The sequence below is a fragment of the Hippopotamus amphibius genome, chromosome 2, assembly GCF_030028045.1.
Source record: "Hippopotamus amphibius kiboko isolate mHipAmp2 chromosome 2, mHipAmp2.hap2, whole genome shotgun sequence".
Classification (NCBI taxonomy): Eukaryota; Metazoa; Chordata; class Mammalia; order Artiodactyla; family Hippopotamidae; genus Hippopotamus; species Hippopotamus amphibius.
In genome coordinates this window covers 201110600-201124008 of record NC_080187.1, presented here as the reverse complement: position 1 = coordinate 201124008, position 13409 = coordinate 201110600, and the positions used below count along the sequence as shown (strand labels likewise).

At 47.6% G+C, this 13409-nt stretch overlaps 1 protein-coding gene across 3 annotated transcripts in view; it reads right to left on the bottom strand.

Moving 5' to 3' along the window:
- The window catches only part of FAM81A (family with sequence similarity 81 member A), a 66510-nt gene extending 54000 nt beyond the window's left edge, over positions 1–12510 (bottom strand). For 2 of the 3 annotated variants that reach the window (XR_009051404.1, XM_057722589.1), the window contains exon 1: positions 12418–12510. The gene's annotated coding sequence lies outside the window, so the exon portion shown is untranslated. The remainder of the gene's footprint in view (positions 1–12417) is intronic. The other variant, XM_057722590.1, reaches the window with a different exon arrangement.
- Between the last annotated feature and the right edge of the window lie 899 nt (positions 12511–13409).

The window sequence follows — 13409 nt, the reverse complement described above, 5'->3', positions numbered from 1 at the left end:
GAGCAACTAAGCCTGTGCGCCACAACTACTGAACCCCCGTGCCACACTGAAGTCCTCGCACCTAGAGCCTGTGCTCCGCAACAATGAGAAGCCCACGCACCACAATGAAGAGTAGCCCCCGCTTGCTATAACTAGAGAAAGCCTGTGCACAGCAACAAAGACCCAACGCAGCCAAGTAAATAAATAAATAAATAAATTTTAAAAAGAAGTCATTGGGGCAGATTGCAAGCCATTTTCAAAACTAAAGGTAAGGTGATATTCTGACAATGAAACCTAAAGAATCAAGAAGAGATGAAATCAGCAGATCTGTCAGAACAACCCAAGATACTGCCAACACACAACTGAAACAAGGCAAACAGTCATCACACCTGTGATTACTGGCTCACTGCCAGTCTCTGGCTCTATGCTGTGAGCTCCATGAGGAGCTGGACTGTCCACAGCTCCATCCTAAGCACTTGGCACAGAGCTGGTCAATAAGTGTTTGCTGGATGAATGAATCTCAAGGATAGATGACTAAAATGAAGTCATTTCCAAATGCTGAATTTAATCAATTAAATTATATTCCGACTAGAGAATTAATGTACAACGAGAAAGGGAGATGGTACACACAGTATGTCTAGTAAAAGCAGAGAATGAGAGGCAAAATTGATCAGTGTTTCCAAGAACCTAAGAAACCGGGGCAGCAGGTCCCTGTTATGGAGAGGGACGTATTAAGCTGTCAGGGCTCAGTGACACTGGCCACTAAGATAATCCTGCTCACTTCTCTTGCCCTGAGCCCGCACTCACCAAGCACTCATCATTTACCTTCCTGTGTGGATGTGCATAAAAGGAGAAAACAAACTAAAAAGAATCAGCAAACTTGAGCCCCAGGCTAACTGCCAGCTACTCTTCTCACCATGAGTTAATACACTGACTTGACACCTCTGAGGAGAACCGGACTTGGGTAAGTCAGTCATCTGAAATCTGTACATCTCTGACTGCCCTAACAGTGCTGAATATTTAAACCATGACGCTGAAACTTGGTGATCACAACATGATACCTATTGTGAAGGCCAGACCCCTACACAGGTGGTCCCCACGCTCCTCACCTCCAGGAATTCATACCTGTGTAAACCCCTCCCCGTAGTGTGGTGGGACCTGGGACTTGCTCCTAACCAACAGAATACAGCAGAGACCAGCCAAGTGGCAGTCGCCTGGACTCCATCGGCAGGTGCGGTCAGCCGGGATTCTGATACCAAACTACATAGGGTGTAGCTCTGCTTACTGAGAAGAGACTATTTCATAATCTAACTTTCAAGTCACTTAATAGAGTTCTAAATGGCTGTCTTGCTTAGAAAAATCTCAAAAGGATATTGTAGAAAGAATAAGAACTTTAACAGTTTTTTTCCTAACACTGGCTCTGTTTTGGCCAGTGGAAGCAAATTATAAAAGAAATCTAATTTGCTGCAAGAGATAAAAACACAAGAGATACCAATGTATCCCATCAGATTGGCAGGTTGAGTATGGATAGAAACACATGCGGGACAACGGGAACACTAGGTGGGAATGTGAATCAGTACCACCACTTCAATATCCAGTAAAGCTGAAGATGCACAAATCTCATGACTCAATAATTCCACCGCTAAGGAATATCCAAAAAGCTTCTCACACATGTCCACCAGAGACTTTCAGAAGAATACTTAAGGCAGCACTGTTTTCTAAGAGCAAAAAAGTGGGTAGAGAGGGGGACTGAACACCCACCAGTAAGCAAATGGATGGATAAACTGTGATACATTCATGCAACGAAAGAACAAACAGTTGTGGAAATAATGGGATTAGAATTACAAGTCCCAACACGAATGAATCTCACAAACCCATTAAGCAAAAGAGCAAGCTGAAGAAGGATGTGGACCCTATGATGACATTTTCATAAAAGTTTAAAATGTGCCACATAATATGCCAAATCTATAACATCTAAAGATGAATGTGGAAATGACAAATACCAAATCAAGGTCAAATTCATTTCTGAGTGGGAGACACAGGACTACAGGGGGCTTCAACTAAATGCATAATATTTTACGTCTTCAATTTATTTTTCAATATATCATCAAAAAAGAAAGAAAGAAAATTACTTCCTCCGGCCCTCACTTAAAAAAAACCAAATCTCCAAAGCTCAGGAGCTTGAAGGTAGCCAAACTGTTAGTCCCTCGAGGACATGCACAGAACTCCGTCTTACCTTATACATTCCCGGGATCACCAAATGAGAACTATGGGCAACAGTTACTGATCTCCATCAAATCTCTCCCCTTAACGACTTTTCTCATACTTACTATGTGATCTTATCTAGATGTCAACAACTCTATAAATGGTTATTGGTTAAATGTCCAACAATAAAAGAGTAGTTAATTAAAATACGGCACATCCACTCAAAAGGATATCAAATAGCTATTTAAAATAATGGTTACAAAGAGTATGAAATTACATAGAAGATATTTACTACCTATAATGTTAGGGGTTTTTTTTAATAAGAACAAGTTTTGAAACTGGATTTTCAGTACTGTATAGAACCACAATCAGGGCCCAGAAACAGAGCTTTGCCCTGAGGCACCATGATTTAGGTGGTGCAAACATTTTATGAGTTTATAGAACCCTGAAAATTTTTAGGTTTTACCCTTGCCATCTTCCTCTCCAAGGTGGGGAGTTCCTCCTCCCCAAGATGGGGCGCTCACCCAACCCTGGGCCAGCAGAGATGGATGAGTCGTCAAGGACAAGACACCCACTGCCCCTCTGTGTGCACAGGCCGCCAGCACCTGCCTTCATCCCTCTTCCATCCGCACGGGGCCCCCTCTGCAGGGGCACCGGCTCCCTTGACGCGTGGCTGCCTTGAATGCTGCTTCCCCACCCCACCCCACCCTGTGCCAGATCGCTAACATTGTTGTGTAGCGTGAAGAGCTGGTATCTGAGTGAATGATGTGTTTTCAACAAGAGGAGGAGGAAGAGGGCTATGCAACTGAGTCCAGGGATGAGTAATTCCAAAGCCAAACTATCGATAAGAAGGTCAAAGAAGGACCACTGGTAACAGCAGGAACTGTCCATAAATTAATGACAGGGTGCAGCCTGGGGGAGTGCCTCCTAGTTATGTGCCAAGAAAATTAACACCACAAATAAACACACCCTTCTCCTTCTTGATAGGCAGTTCCCCTCTCCCTACCTCTGGCCGGAATTTTGCAGAAGGGACGAGCCATTCCTACGAGAAACATACCGGGTTGGCATACTTTGGGATGTAGATGGCATTATGGTTATGAGGTGGCTCTGGAGGAAATCTGGGTAAGTCACCAAAGCAGGGAGTGTTATAAGGCCTTACACAGCCTCTAAGACACTGGGCATCCTCACACCGAAACGTCCCTCTTTGGACACATTAGGTCAATTGCAAATGAAGCTTACCTGAAGCAGCCTGAAATTTTTTTCAAAAGTACGTTCCCCAGCAACCCAGAAATCCCTCAGCCATCCTGGAGAGAGTAAGGCAGGGGGTCCTGTGCTAGAAGTACTATTATAATAATGTTTTTTAAACAGTGGAAAGAAAGAAATCAAAATACAAGCCAGTGGCACTGGGTACATTTCTATTCTACTGCTCCTTCTTTTCAAAATACTTCAATGAGTGCGCTGTTTTCATGACAAATTTAGGTAAAAACTTCATGCATAAAAGAATGAACCAATGAGAAAAAACAAACAAACAGAATTCAGAAATTGCCCATTTCTAGGTATCAAAACCAAAGAGACACAACTGGCTCTGGGTGTAAAAGACTAAATGGTTCAGCTAAAATAAGTTTGCGGTTAAATTTTGTTTTACCATGGTTAAAAACACATAACATAAAATTGACCACCTTACACATTTTTAAGTTTAGAGTATGGTGTTAACTACATGCACATTATTCTACAACAGATCTCTAGAACTTTTTCATCTTCCAAAACTGAAACTCTGTATCAACGAAACAACTGCCAGTTTGCTAATTTGTACCCATCCCCTGTGGGCACATAATGAGGCTTGAGGCCAGGACCCTTGTTAAAGCCCTCACCAAGCCCTGGATTGCTCTTACATCAGGCTTGGGGTGCCACCAGTGGGAGTCACCAGGGAGAGTGTGAGTCCCCCTGACACGGTCCCAAGGCAGATATTTCCAATCACTTGTGTGGAAATGGCCTGATTCCACTTTGTAAGATTTGTTTCTTCTCCCCTGCAAACTAGTGCATTCGCCAGGGGAATTCCATTGAGGGTAGAAAGGTGAAGCGTGGCTGTATTTCTGACCCATAAAAAATGAACTTTAAAATCTTCAAACCATTTACAGTGGCCTTGCGGTCAGGGCAGGGACTGCTGCACGAGTGATGGGATCCCATAAATCTGCAACATACACGTGGCCTCTGACGGGTCCAGAGGGATTCACGAGTGGACTGAAATCATCAGGACCCCTGGAACCCAAGGGGTGACCACCGATGTAGCTGTAATCCACTCTGCACAGCTTAGAACGATGCTAACATTTTTAGGAGAACCCCTGCAAAAACAGATTGGTTTCTGTTCCCATCTATTAATAACAGCTATTTTGAAATGCTATTTAAATCTTCTATTGTTATTTGAACTTTTCGTGGATTCTGTCTCCCCAGCTGAGCTGCTATGGGGCAGCAGCGACTACACACCACATGGATCTGTAACCCCCGTGAGCCCGGCGCAGTGCCCCTTCATAGCCACTCATAATCATTTGTTCATCTGCTTGTTCTTCTACCGTGTTAAGGCCCATGGTTTTAATTAGTGAGTGGCTCTGCCCAAATGACAGATCGATTGCTGACTCAAGGTCCCTTCCAGCTGTGAGCTCGCCAGGCTCAGGCTGTCCTGCAGTGAGCACGGGCGCTCACCCATGCTCGCACCCACACCAAATGTGTGTTCGTATTACCTTTAGGGTGCTTTATTATGATCCAAAGCTATATTTGGCAACTTTTCTTTCTAGCATTAGAGAAGACACATTACCAAATGTTAAAAAAGGAATCTGCCAAATGCACCAGCGAGAACAGAAGAAGTATTATTAAAAACCGGCGTAAACTCTTATCCCTCCCAAACTACCTACACCCCCAAGGCATCCAGGATCGTACAGAGGAGGGGAAGGCATGACTTTGTATACTCACGCAGACACAATGCTAGTCGTGACTTTCGGGTTCTACGCGACATGAATCCCTGGCTGCAAAGCTAAGGATTTGGGCTGGGAAGAAAGATCCAGCCTCCCATCCCTGCCCTTTTCCTCATACACAGCGGGAGGGGGCTGGAATTTCCCTGCCGAACACAGGAGTCTGTGAGAGACTCTTTTATTTGGAGTAACGACTTACGTTTAGCACATTAATATTATAACTATTTTAGAGCGAGAAAGGGAGGCCTCCTGAGCTCTTCCAGAGATAATTAAAAACGGGGCGGGGAGGTGAGGAGGGAAGAAATCTGAAATAAACAAAAAACAAGCTGAAGGCACCAGGGCTTTCTGAATAACATCTTCCCGGTTAAATAATTTTAAGAATTCCATACTGCAGAAGCAACGGCACTCATTCTCTCCCACATAAACACGTTTGTTATTTAAGCCCCACTCAGCTGAGCAGCAGGATCTCTTGCCTTTACTTCTGTAGCTACTTTGTCCAGAGACATCATCAACACAAAAGCATTCTTACGAGAGAAAAAAAGGCTGACCACAGCCAGTGAGTGCAGCCACACCTCGAGGAGGAAGACTCCTGTTGTTCCAGTAACCTCAACAACTCACCACCCTGCAACCGGATTGCTGACCTCAAACACCAATTTTGCCTTAACAGAGACTGAACACTTCAGGTCTTCTGATGTTTACCAACCCGCATGTTCCCGGTAACTTTTTTGCTGTAGCAGAAAAATAATCAAATAAACCATTTTCTTATCACTGATATCTACGTTTTTACAACACCAAGAACTACTGACCCTCATGGGGGGGGATCAAAAAAAGCCCACTGAGTAATACAAAGCTATTGTTTTATCCTTTTTCACCTGCTTTTATGTTAAAAACCTATGGAACACGAAATCATCTCCAAGAAGTCAAAAAATAAAATAATCGATCTAGGGAGAGGGAGGAAAATAGGAGAGTTATTAAGAGAGAGGAACAGGCAGAAGGAGTGAAATAAGGGAGAGGAGAGAGAGTGAAGGGAGCGTGGAGGGAGGGAGGCAGTGCCAATGGGAGCAGAGGAGAGGAGTGGGGAGACAATGGAGAGGAGAGAACAGGTGGCTGGAGGGCTCCAAGGGAGGACGTGAGCCTGAGAAACTGCTCCTCACACATTCAGCTGCTCACTTGGGGTGTGAAGAAATAGATGGGCCATTTTTAATATGCTGTTAGGTTTCTCTACTCTTTTTTTTTTTTTTTTTTTAATCCAATCTGCCCTTTCTTTGTCTTGACACGTATATGCAAAGTTAAGATGTCATCGGGGGAATATCATTTAGTCCACTTACAACATGGAAATACCTTTCTGAATTACCGATCGCTTTGCTAACGGGCCCTCTTTTGAACCAACACCCACCTGACTCTCAGAGTAAACCACGGGGTTCACGCCCACCACCACGTACCACATGCTAGCAGACAACTCTGAGGTCAGCCTGCGCATTTGCTTAACGACTTTAATCAAGTCATTTAGTCCAGTCAACAAATATTCATTGAGCCTCTGCAGTACTGAATGAGACACAGCCCCCGCACTCGGGAGCTTCGATTCAATAGGGAACTAGAAAAGACAAGCCACCGTGAGAGAGTGAAGAGGCTGGTACGTGCAGGGTGGTGGTATAAGCCAGGTGTTACCTCCAGGCAGGAGGCAGGATCAGCTTGAACTGGACCAGCAGGAAATGCATTTGAGAAGCAGGCACGTGAGTGGGATAATTCAAAGGGGTGGGTCAAGTAAATGCAGGACAGCTTGAGAGAGGGTGGAGGCAGGACAGAGCTGAGGAAGTACTGACGAGTGAAAATTACCACGCACACAGGTTCCTGTTGGTAAGCCATGATAAACAGTCGCCAGGACCACGTGCAGAGGCCTTGGATCCACAACAGGAGCAATAGGAGCAATGAAAAGGAAGGGGCAAATTGAGGGAGATGGTGCAGGGAGCACTGCAACACTCAACAACCAACCGGATGTAGGGGTGTAGAGAGGAGAAAAGTCAGAATAACCCAAGAGAGCAACAGCAGGTTGCAGAGAGGATGATGACAGCACAGAAATCATGACAGATGCACCAAGAGGGACATGATATCTCTCCCGTGGGATGCTTCCCTGATGATGGATAACCTGGATCTACCCCCAAGAAAACTCCAGAAAAACCCCGGTTAATGGGTATTCTACAAAATAATCAGCCTCGTCTCTTCAAAGTGTCAAGGTCATAAAAGACAAAGAATAACTGAGGAACTGCCCAGGATAAAGGAAGCTAATGAGGCAAGACAAGAAACGCAGTGCAAGTCCTGGACTGGGTCCTGGACCACGAAGGGGCTTTTTTGTTTTTTTAAGATTTTTTCCTTCTTTTGGTCTAAAGAACATTTTTAGGACTCCTGGTGACACTTGAATAAGGTCTGTCGATTGGATAATAGTACAGAATCTATGTTCATGAACTGATTTTGATGTTTGTTATGCAAGAAAAATGCCCTTGTGTTTTTTTGCGAATAAACACTATTTGAGGGTGGCAGTAAAGGGGCATCACAACCACAACTTACTCTGAAGGTTCCAAAAAAATTACAACACATGTGTGTGTCTGTGCGTACGTGCGTGTGTGTGTGTGTGTGTATAGAGAGAGTAAGCGAATACGTGAGAAAAAAGCAAGTGTGGTAAATAGTTTTTATAGAATTTGTATGAACATATATAGGAATAATTTATTCTTGCAACTTTTCTGTAAATCTGACTTATTTAAAAATAAAAAGTTAACGGGAAAAAAGATTAAGGAAGCTAGGATGAAGCGCTATCTAGAGACAAAATAGCTGGGCTTCTTGGTATTAAATTCTGAATGGGATTCAGAAAGCAGGGCTGGAAATGGAGGTTTGAAGGCTCATGTGGGGGGTGGCGTGCAGTGAGCAAAATCTGATTAAAAGGGTGCTCGAAGGCAGCTTGCCAGACTGCCTCTCTCACTTCTGCTCCTTAACAACCAGCGGGGATAACAATTCCTGAAGTTATTCTCACTTCTCTCTGCTTCAGTTTCTTCACTACACAACAGCCACAAGGCTATCTGCCTCACAGGGGTGGAGCGAGGACGGAAGGACGTGATACAAGTGAACCACGGCACAGGGTAACTGTCCATTAGCGACTAATGTTGGCCCAGAGGTGGGGCTGATGCTGGGAGAAGGGACGAGGCCAGGAAGGAAACAGAAAACGACCCAGGACAGGATCCCACAGAATGTCACGTTCAGAAGTCAGGAAGAAAAAGGAGACACGTGAGGTCTGAGGTGCCCCTGAAGAGCCAGTGACAAGAGGACTCGGAAAGAGAGAGGCTGGGGAGGAGGGTGCCCGCTGGCGGCAGACGCAGGGCAGAGACCAAGGAGCAGGGAGGCAGAGTAAAGGCCTCAGCTCTGCAACCCGGACACCTCGGCTGGGGCCCTACAGAACAGCAGTTTCAGCAGAAAGGCGGGGCTGAGGCCCGAAGAAGTGAGCGGGCAGTCCAAGGAGGGAAACCTGAGGACAGCTCAACAGAGGAGCAGGGTGCAGAACTGCACTGCCTGATCCGGTAGCCATCGGCCCCAGGTGACTGCTTCGAGAATTTAAATTAATTGAAAATTCACAGAAATCAGAAATTTAGTTGCTCGGTCACGCTAGCCACACTTCCCCCACTCAGTAGTCACCTCTGACTAATGGTGACTATATGGCTACTAGTGGCAATACAGCTAGTGACCAGCACGTTGGACAGCACACATTTGAAACATTTCCGTCACGGCAGAAAGTTCTCTTGGATGGAGCTGGGACTCTAGCCCAATTTCTTTTGTTATGAGAAGGATCACTTGACTATAAGGTGGAGTAAGGGCAGGGGCAGAGCAAGGAAGGACCAAAGAAATTAGAGAAAGGGAATAATAAACGGAGAAAGTTCCCAAAAGAGGCAAGAAGGGGGAAAGTCCAGAGGGTGGAGAGTGTGCAACGCATGTGAGTTAATCTTGGGTAAGGAACTGATACACATTTCCTTCCTCAGAGGAAGGGAATAAAGAAGGACAAAGATGGGTTAAAAAAGAACGCTTGGGGTGGTGAGGAGGGTACAGTGGGAAGTTATATTAAAGCAGAGGGCAGTAAGCTCCAATGTAAACATCTTTCAACTCATCAATGAAAAAAGGCTGTCTCCAGAAAGGAAACTGACTGGAAGTTTAAGGAATGGAAAAGTCTGGCGTAACCTCTAAAGGAACGCAGTTAGGAGTTCATAAAAGATGGATTTCTTTTTCATAGAAAAGTAAGACCTAGGTGAAATTAGAGCTAGCACAAATTTGCAGTGGAACCAGTGCAAAGGTCTTTGTGATAACTTGGCAGACTGGGAAAAGGGAAAGCAGATGATGAGGGTGATTCTGGATCGAGGTCGGGAATACAAGAAGTCCAACATGTTAAGACAAAGGATTCCGGGATTCTGGACAAAACCAAAATGGTTGGAATACATACACTCCAAATAGAGAAACAGAGCCATAAAGGGATTGGAACAGTAAGTGATTAAAGGATCAGAGTTCTCAGTGATGGTTAGTCTGGTGCAGTAGGTGGAAAGAATCAGTGAAGCAAACTGACATCCAAGTTCCAGATCTTGAAGGTGGAAAGAATTCCCATGACTAAACAAGTCCCAGAAGTGAGTGGTTGAAGTAAAGTGGAAACTAAGGCCACAGGAGTTGATGTTGAGGACCTTGAGGAACTTCAAGGTCAGTGAATTAATACAGCCTCAACAGAGTCACCAGCAAGAAACACGGCAGAGAAGAGAACCAAGTTAGTTGTTCACATTTGTTTCTTTGCTCGTTTGTTAATTTTTTTGTAGCATCAAGTGAAGTGATTCCCAAACCTGGGTATACATCAGAATCACCGGGTAAGCTCAATCTTCCCTCCCCATCTTCCCTTCCCTTCCATCTTTTTTGGGTTTCTTTTTTTTTTTCTTTTAAGATTTATTTTATTATTTATTTTATTATTTTTTACTTTTGGCTGTGCTGGGCCTTCGTTGCTGCGCACAGGCTTTCCCTAGTTGTGATGAGTGGGGGCCACTCTGTTGTGATGCACCAGTTTCTCACTGCAGCGGCTTCTCTTGTTGCAGAGCATGGGCTCTAGGCGTGTGGGCTTCAGTAGTTGTGGCATGTGGGCTCAGTAGTTGTGGCGCACAGGCTTAGTTGCTCCATGGCACATGGGATCTTCCCGGACCAGGGATCGAACCCGTGTCCCCTGCATTGGCAGGCGGATTCTTAACCACTGCCCCACCAGGGAAGCTGCCTTGGGTTTCTTTTTAAAATAAACATGTTTAGATCTTGCCCACCTTGATGATTCTAATGTGGTATGTTTGGGAGGGTCTAAAGAGTCCAGTTTTTCAAAGTGCTCCAGGTGATTCTGCAGAGCCACCAGGTTTGGCCAGCACTGACTCAGAAGATAAGAAGGAGGGTATGGGGCACAAGCAGACAGCATGACCTGTAGAAAGAAGACTCTGCTAGAGCTGCGTTAATGGTTTGGAGGCAGCACTGAGAAGCAAGGGGAAGCCCAATCCCTATACTGGTGAGGTGGGAGAGGGCTGTTTTGAGGGAAGTCACTCAGGCTCTGGAGCTAGGGGAGGGACAGGAGATGGACTCAGCTGCACCAAAATGAAAACAAAGGCATGTGGCTGCAGGATGTAAGAAACAAGAGACGGAAAGGCAGGTTGGAAACACACTGGTTAGCAGCCTGCAGGACGGGGAGGCTGAATAGTTTGTTACCAAGGGATTCAGGTGTAATGAGGTGTGATCCATTAAAGGGTTTGTAAGAGCTTACTGGCTATATTCTTGGGCAGTAAGGATTTTCCTATCTGAATGCTATCAGATTTCTAATATGTAAACCATTAAAGATTATTAAACCTTTGGGTAAACAAGCTTGCAGAAGCTTATTCATTAGCACTGGAAAATCTGTCTTCCCAGCCCACATTTTTACACAGATGGAATCAGACTGGAAGGAATATCAAGGTATGCTTTGGGGCAGAAAGCCAGACGGGGCAACCCCAGAAACCTGTGAGGGACAGGGCATTCCCTCCCTTCCCTCTCCCACGAAGAGGAAATTTATGAACTGAGAATATGGAAAGGGGCCCCAGCCAATGTTAAGAACAGAAGAGGTGACACAGCTGACTGAGTCTCAGGAGCACTGTTACCCTCCCCCCCCCCACACACACACCCTAATGGGCAAATGCTAGGGATGTTTCTCAGTAAAGAACATATTTACTTTCACAAACCCAACTCATTTAAAGAGCAAGCTGCAAGTGTTCGCCCCTGCTTCGGAGAGAGCTGCACTTCTGGACTGAAATCATTCTAGCATTATTTCTGCTTACTCCTATGAAATAATTTCTAACAGTGACATACACAGACTTGAAGACGAGGGCGTGAGCGCAGCCAGGCACACACGCACGCGCGCGCACACACACCACCTCGTGCATATTGAAGAAATGACTCACTTAATTTGCTGCTGCCTGCCACTATTGGGTTTTGATTCTACCTGTTCAAATACAAAGTTTCCTATTAGATTAACTACAGCAAAGAAGAACTCAGGAGTCTTAAGCCCGATTTTCTTCATGACTTTAGAGCACCCAAGAGGCTTTAACCCGGGCATCACGAGAAGCCACTCCTAATCAGCCACTGCTTTCTCTCCATAATCTTTCACAAAACGGTAACATATCTTACCACTTTGAGAGCCAATTAATGGAAAGCCCTGGTAGAATAAACACGGCTAAGCCTTGGATGTCCTGTACCTGCAGTACTTGGGGGCCCCTTCTCAGCTCCCCGTAAGACGGCACAACAGCACCCTGGAACTGCAAAGAACCCGAGCCCCTCCTTTTAAAGATGAGAGAGGGGTGGGGAGGGGGCAGAGAGGTGAAGCCGCCCAAGGTCACTGAGCTCTGAGGAGCGGGACGGCTGACTTAGCACTGCCCGCCTGGCAATCTGCGCTCCACCCCAGCTCCCGCAAACAGTCCCTCGGGGTGTCTGCTGGTTCGCGAGCATGCACCCTCCCCCGGCCCCCGCAAAAATGCAACACCCGTCGCGCGCTCGGTGCCCAACTTCATCCCTTCGCGTCAGCATGCAGTTAACCCTCTCGCCGGCAGCAAGTCACATGGGCCACGCTCAGCTCGCTCTCCCCCAAGCCTGGCCCCCCAGCGGCCGCCCCAAGGTCACGGGCGAGCCCGGGGAGCGCCCGCCTCTGGGCGACGGGAGACGGCCGGGCGGCGGCCCGGGGCGCGGCACTCACCGGCGCGGGCGGCGGGCGCGCGGCGGCGGCCCCTGTCCTCGCCGGCGCGGCTGGGTGCGGCGGCCGCCGGCGCGGGCTGTGCGGGGCGCCCGGCTGCGGGCCCGCGCCGCGGGGAGCGCCGTCCAATCAGCGCGCGCCTGCCGCCTGGCCCGGCGCGCGGCCCGGCCGGGTTCGCGGCTCCCGGGGTGGGGGGGAGGGGGGGGCGCGAGCCGCCGCGCGCCGCCCGAGCGGCTTCCGGGCTCGTTGCCTGGACGCGGTTGCCGTGGCAGCCCGAGCGGGAGGCTTTCCCCGCGCCCGCGCCCGGCCCCGCGGCGCCGCCCCTCCTCCCTCCGCGTTCCCACACCCAAAATAGCCTCTCCTCCCGCGGTTTCCCACCCAGCTCGCGGCCCCGCGGCTCCGAGTCGGCGGGCGGGGATTTCGCTTATGGGAAAATAAATCCTGTTGTAGGGCTGCTTGACTTGAGAGAGGTGTTGAAACGCTGCCTGATTGAGATAATAGCCATGGTGGCTGCCCTGTAATTCTCTTCAGAGCCCTAACATCCCTTATGCACCAAACCTCTTTCCCACAAAAAGCGTGATTATCTCCCCCCACCCCCTTCCAAATCGAGAAGTTATTTTGAGGCCACTGTCTGGGAAACAGCTTGAGCGTTGACGTCGCACCTGTGCAGGGGAACTCGCTAACCCTCGAGGCGGCCAAGTGTCATCTAACAAATCGCCTTGCCACCCGCCACCGGGACCAAGGATCCTGTCTCACGGCAGCAGACACGACGCAAGAAAGAGGGAACTGCTGCCACCCCTCTTCTTCACATCCCCTCCTCCTCCCTTCTGCCTCACCCCCCTCCCAGGGCGTCCTAACTCTTTCCACCTTCCTCTCAGTGTGGCTTCTCAGCAGGATACACAAGCCGATCCGCTCAGAATTTTGCTTCCTCTCCGTGGGCGGAATTTAAGCGGAGTTGGGGACCCCCACCTATGCCCGCCTGGCTGCCTCCGGTT